The sequence below is a fragment of the Sinocyclocheilus anshuiensis genome, unplaced genomic scaffold (genome assembly GCF_001515605.1).
Source record: "Sinocyclocheilus anshuiensis isolate Anshui unplaced genomic scaffold, SAMN03320099.WGS_v1.1 scaffold161, whole genome shotgun sequence".
Taxonomy (NCBI): Eukaryota; Metazoa; Chordata; class Actinopteri; order Cypriniformes; family Cyprinidae; genus Sinocyclocheilus; species Sinocyclocheilus anshuiensis.
In genome coordinates this window covers 148781-155594 of record NW_015539832.1, presented here as the reverse complement: position 1 = coordinate 155594, position 6814 = coordinate 148781, and the positions used below count along the sequence as shown (strand labels likewise).

The window sequence follows — 6814 nt, the reverse complement described above, 5'->3', positions numbered from 1 at the left end:
TGGCTGTAAGAAAAGAGCTAAAGAGCTCATATTCACCAAGGGTGCCAATATTAGTGGATGGCACTGCTAGACATTTAAATCTAGCTATATTGTATGTATTTTGTGTAGCAGATATATCAGTGCAGTGCCACAGAGTCTCACAGTGCCTGATCATTTGACTGTAATTAAAGTCCATCCGCCAGTGTGTCCTTGTGGAGTTTGTATCTGTACTATTCTTCAGTCTTTATCTCATCACTTTTCTAAATCATTTGTATTTCCTCATCCCTCACTGTCATTTCCATCCTTCTACATCTCACAGTAAATCCGTTCTTCCGCCCTTCATCTAATGGTGTGGTTGAGCGGAGGTTAGCGGCCAGCGCTGAACTAACGCAAGCAGCCAGACTGGCAGACACATGCGTCACTCCATCAAAGCGCTGACTCATCTCACAGGAAGTGCTCTGAGGACTGGACACAACAGGAAGCACATGAGCAGGTAGGGGGCAGCAGGGCCTTGCTTATTGCATTAATTCTATTTCTGAGAGAAAAAACTGAGGGGGATGATGAAGGTTTTGGGGAAATTCTTGGCATAGACATTTCAGTTGCCTCAAAGCAGAGGTTCTTGATCTTTTCAGGTGGAAGAAAAAGCTAAAAACAAAAAGAGAAGAAAGAAAATGTGCACTACCAACACCTACAAAAGTAAGTTACAAGTTACCCTTAGTTTTCTATCATATGTGTCTTACAATATATAATTATATTGGAATTAACTACACTTCTGCTATTAGCTAATGAACCTAAATGAGCTGATTATTCACTTGCTAAATTCCCTAATTCATATACTTGAATATACTGATTGTCAACAAATTGTTGTTAATTCATCAGTCATGCATTAACAGTCAATTAATTCATCATTATGAGTTTATTAATTAGTTGACTTGGTATTGGTGCTATATGTTATATTTATAGTAATTATATATTTTATATATTTTTTGAAATCAGCCAGTCATGAGTACACATTATTCTAAACAAAAAATTCCCTTCAATATCATAATGTGCAGTAATTTGCCTAAAATAAAGACCGATTCTGCATTTTTTCTCATTAAAAGCATTTTTTTCCCACTCATGTTATGACATTAAAATGGGTTGCGAATGCCATAACGAGCAATGTTTCCACACAAACAGACAAAAACAGACAATTTACTGTTAGACATTTAGAAAATTCAGATACAAATCTGTGCAAAGAAAGAGGAGGGCAGGTGTTGAAGGTTAATGTTGTCAGAAATGGCATTTTTGTCTTTTTAGAGTGAGTTGCATGAGTGATATTAATAGATTTTTTTGTGTGTTAAGGAATGAAAACAAAAGAATAAAAAAATAAACTCTGCCTACTGATTACTTTGTCAAGTAAATAATTTGCATTCTCTCAAACATAGCCTATTACTTTTATAATGGAATTGTATTTTAATTTAAAACATTAAGCATATAGTTTCACATTAAATGCACAATTACTCTGAATGCTTGACCCAAGACATTATCATTTTTTCCAATCAACATAGAAGTTTCTTGCAAAACAACGATGATTTCCATATTTAACAGCAGCATCAGAGTAGATGCCGTCTATTTTGTCTAAAAGAGAAGCATCAGAAGGACCAGTGGTAAACTTGCGAGGGCTAAGACTTTGAGCTAAGACTTTGATTCGCAGGACTGACAACCTTATTATGCGCCGTGCTTGTTATTGATATTACTCTGGGCTCCGTTGCCATGACCACCGCACAAGAGACATTTAATTTTCTCTCCTCCATCATCATTATCTATGAGACCATCTGTTGTGCAAAATGAATTCAGCCTCATTTGCATGACTGATAAGCACATTCTTTATCTATTTAACAGAAGGTCATATGCCATGGGTTTGGAGGCAGCAAAGGAGAGAGACAGAGAGGTTGTGTGTGTGTGTGTGAGTGTGTGTGTTTGTTTAGGGGGTTGGACGAGTAGGAGTGTGAAACATTATTAGCACAGATGTTTATTCTGGTGAGTTGACTGTAGTCGCAACAGCGATTAGCAAGAGGGCTAAACGGGGTCCTCATTTCACTATACTAAAACACCAATTCTGACTGGGTGATTCTCATTCCTAGTACATGCATGAAACTCCTACTCTGTATCAAATCAGCCATGCTTGCACAAAAAGCATATAGGAATTTGAATACATGTGCATTATTCATTCAAACCCATAATAGGATGCTTAGGCGAACACTCGCCTAATTCACCCTCTTGAATTATGGGAATTATTAAGGTTTTCTGTTTTTTTTTTTTCTGCCAGTCTTGAAATGAACTGCTTGTTATTTCAGTACTTTGCATTTCCCAGTTTCTGTGAGCATGAAATCATTTAATCGTCTTTGCTATGGTAAATTTACGTTCTGAATCCGGTAATGTTCGATTCACTAATCTTTAGCAGTCGTATTTGATTTCAGCTGTAAGTGGCACGAATGTCATATGAACTAAATGTCTATTTTTGCGTGCTGTCTGTTGTGTGGCGGGCTATTAAACCTGACCTAGTTCCTAAAATACATGTGTGCTGTAGCTGTACAGCCTCCTCATATCAAAGCCAGAATGCCTATTACACTCATCTGCTGTATTTCTCAAACAGCCTCCACTTCCAGCTGTGTTCCAGCTATTTTTCAGCATAATATTGGTGAATGTGAGCTGATGTTCCTTTACCCAGGGCTCCTCTTCTCACTGTCTTTCCCATTAGCATCACAGCTCTGAGGTTGCAGCTTTCAGCACCAGGCGCTGTCCACTCCATGAGCAATCAGAAACCTTTGGTTTCAGTCCACCAATGCAAAAATATAGAGAAGAATATATATAGAGAAGAATGAAGGTGCCACCATAGCCAGATTTTAACCTGTAAACAACTACATTTAAATTAATGATACATTATTTTCTTCAGAACTTTGGCTATTTTTCTGGCAAGGTTCTATCAAAGATCTCCCAGTAAGGTTAATAGAATACTAGAATATATAATATAGACAGAGAGGTTTCTGTAAGTACGTTTTTTATATTGAAAGAGGTTTTATATATATATATATATATATATATATATATATATATATATATATAATGACCAGTCTTAAAGGGAAAAAAAATAGATGACTAACTTGTAAGACTCTAAACCTTTAATGCAACCGGCCTCTGGTCATTAATAGCGTTCCCAAAACATTAGCACAATAACATTATTTATGCATCATTCAAGGAATGGTTTTCCGAAACGTTTTTATTTGTTACATTTTTAAACTACTAACATAAAATTAACATTCCCATTATGTTTGCAGATGATCAAATGCAATCTTTCCTTAATGTTTTCAATGTTGTTCGCATAAAATAAATAAATAAACATTTAAAAAAATGTTTGGAATGTTCAGAGAACATTTAGAAATAATGTTTTAGTAACTTGATGGGAACATTTATTAAAACGTTCTTTTACAACATAGCTAACTTTAAACCGGCAAACAATGAAAATACAGTTAATGTTTTCACTTTATTTTCTCAGAAATTTGGCTTATGTTCTGGCCTATTATGCTATTATGGGGACCTATTATGCTCCTTTTTACAAGATGTAATATAAGTCTCAGGTGTCCCTAGAATGTGTCTATGAAGTTTCATCTTAAAATACTCCACAGATCATTTATTATTCCATGCTGAAAATGACAATTTTTAACAGAATCAAAAGCATGCCGTTTTTGTGTATGTATCTTTAAATGCAAATGAGCTGCTGCTCCCCACCCACTTCTCCAGAAGAGGGCTGTACATTTACAGCTCTGCCTTGGATACTATACCAAAACAAAACAAAACAACTGTTTGGTCTTGATTATCATGTCTATCGCGCTCACGCTCATCATTTTAATATGGTTTTGTGAGCACACATCTCTGTGTGTGTGCACTTAAAGTGTCAAATACACTCAAAGTTATGTCAAATAATTATGACTGTGAACGTAAACAGCTGGGAAAGAAATCGCATGTGTATATTAGATCTGTGTGACAGCAGCATAATATACAGAACCTACTGCTATCTGTGCTGGTCATTTGAATTAAACAACAAAATAAAAACAGAAAGTCATATCTCTGTTTTTTCTCATATCTCATATCTTAGCTCCTCGCCACACTCAGGGGAGGAGCTAAGATAATAAGGCAGAGATTGTTACCAGTCATGTGCAGGCCTGGTCCTATGTGATGTCACATTGGAGTAAATTCCTGATTGGCTCATTTTAAGACAACCATTGTGATTTATGGGGAAAATAACAAACAGAGAGGATGGATATTCTCCACAATAGGGTGCACACACTGCAGACACATAATTATGTGTATAAAACAATATAAAAGTGACTTTTGCATATTAGGTCCTCTTTAAAGTTAAGAACAAATATCTTCCAGAAACAGAAGGTTTGTTCAGAGTCGTCTGGTCTGCCAATCCCAAAATGTTATCGCCACAATGTTATTTATGCATCATTCAAGGAAGATTTTTTTTTTTTTGTGAAACATTTTTATTTCAACATTCACCTAATGCTTTATAAATGTTACTTCTAGAACATTCAAAAGTATAACATTCCCATAATGTTTGCAAAATGAAACTTTGCCTTAATGTTGTTTGCATAAACAAGAAAAAAAAAAAACTGGATGTTTTGAATTTTCAGATGTTTTTTTTTTATTTTATTGAATGGGAAAGTTATTAAAGCATTCTTAGAACATATTACATATAATAAACATGCCACGGTAGCCAAATTGTATTATTATTAATATTATTATTTTTTTATCAGTAAACAATGGAATTAAAAGTAATGCAATCGTTGAAACGGAATAATAAGTGGAATCACTTAGATATGAGTGATTTGCTAATTTAGTTGTTTATTTTACAAAATGTAAAATTATTCAAAGAGGCCACTGCTGGGGCAAGACACTCCCCTGGGTAAATCTTCACAGAATATATAAATTATGTAATTCTTATTAATATTTATATATATGAACTGTCATTAATTTAAAATACTAAATCATCTATTCTATTTAAAATGCCATTTTGACAATTTAGGTGAAGAATTAAATGAGAAACAGAGCAGAATCCCAGATTTTAAAGATAAATTTATTCTATGACTTCTATGAATATTTATATATTCAATTGACCATGTTTTAATTGAAGATATGCCAATTAAAAGCAACACTATGAATTTAAATTGAATGGGTTCACTCAATTAACCTATAGGTTTAAATGAAACGTTAAGATGTCTGAAATGTACATGAAATTCATGGAAATACTAAATAATAACCCCATTAATTACAAGTGTTAACTTTAAAAAGAGTAACTCTAGTAACAACATGTCACTCAAAGCCTTCTGTGGCAATTTTGGTGGCCCAGGGGCAAATTTTATATTTTTATTTAAAAAACAAAACACAAAAAAAAAAAAAATATATATATATACTGTATATATATAATGTTTGGCATTTTCTGGCTGACGCAGAGCTCCTGCGTGCGTCTTTCACAGTTACCACACAACTTAGTGTCAGGATGATGAACAGCCCAGTGATTACATTCACACACAATCATCCATCTCACACAAAACCAAGCACTTTATCTTTAATCACTTCCCTGTCAGTTATTTGATGTCATGTGTTCACGGATATCTTGTTTTCTAATCACCTTCTAATCTCATATAATCATTTTTTCTTTTCAGCATCAGTGGATTAAAGATAAATAAACTGGATTGTCAGAAGAAAAAAATGAATTCTTGAGTTGAATAATAGCACATAAAGCAGTAATCAATGAAACGCATAATCACTTAAATCAAATGACAATTGAGCTGACAATAGAATGGCAATTTAGCCACAGAATTAAAATGGAAACAAATGCTGAAATGGAATCTCTTGAGTGATTTGGAACATTCTACTGTACATAGACGGCAGATTACAGCACACACAAGAACCACAGTGCAACAACTGATTCCAAAGGAAGCAGACAAAATTGATCTTATAAGCCTGAAAATACAAAGCAAACCAAACGAGGAGTGGAACATGATCAAATAAGGAAAAATAGGAACAGAAACAGGAGCAAAACACGACACAGAACAGTCCAGAATCCTGACATTACGCCCCCTCCCTCCTTGCGCAGTCGAAACTACATGGGGAGGGTCGGGTGGGAACTTGGGAGGAGGTTCCGGAGGAGGACAGACACCCGGGAGGGGGACGGCAGACAGAGACCAGGGAGGTGACGATGGAGGGAGGAGCCAGGGAGGAGACAGGAGGGGCTTGCAGCAGGAGGAGCCCAGCTGGACCCAGGCCACAGCCATAATGTCAACCCACGTTGAAGCCGACGGAGGGAGGAGCCATGGAGGTGGAATGGCCGCCGACTCCAGGGGGCTGACCAACGGCGGCAGAGCAGGTGGGGGAGGAATCCGAGGCGGAGACGGAGAGCCAACGAGCCAGGGGGATGCCAAGGATCCAGGGGGCCAGGGTGGAGCCGAAGGCTCTGGCGACCAAGGCGGAGGCAGAGACTTAAATACAGATCTATAATAAATAGATCTATCTATCTATCTATCTATCTATCTATCTATCTATCTATCTATCTATCTATCTATCTATCTATCTATCTATCTATCTATCTATCTATCTATCTATCTATCTATCTATCTATCTATCTATCTATCTATCTATCTATCTATCTATCTATCTATCTATCTATCTATCTATCTATCTATCTATCTATCTATCTATCTATCTATCTATCGGAGATCCGCGGTGGAGCCGGAGCGACTGAGGACCAAGGTGGAGCTGGCGGGAGGAAGGAGCCCAATAGAGCTGG

At 36.3% G+C, this 6814-nt stretch overlaps 1 long non-coding RNA gene across 1 annotated transcript in view; it reads right to left on the bottom strand.

The window, feature by feature from the left end:
- Nucleotides 1-2503: 2503 nt before the first annotated feature.
- The window catches only part of LOC107684247 (uncharacterized), an 11080-nt gene continuing 6769 nt past the window's right edge, over nt 2504-6814 (bottom strand). Inside the window, exon 3 of the long non-coding RNA XR_001633833.1 lies at nt 2504-2787. This is a non-coding gene — a long non-coding RNA (uncharacterized LOC107684247). The remainder of the gene's footprint in view (nt 2788-6814) is intronic.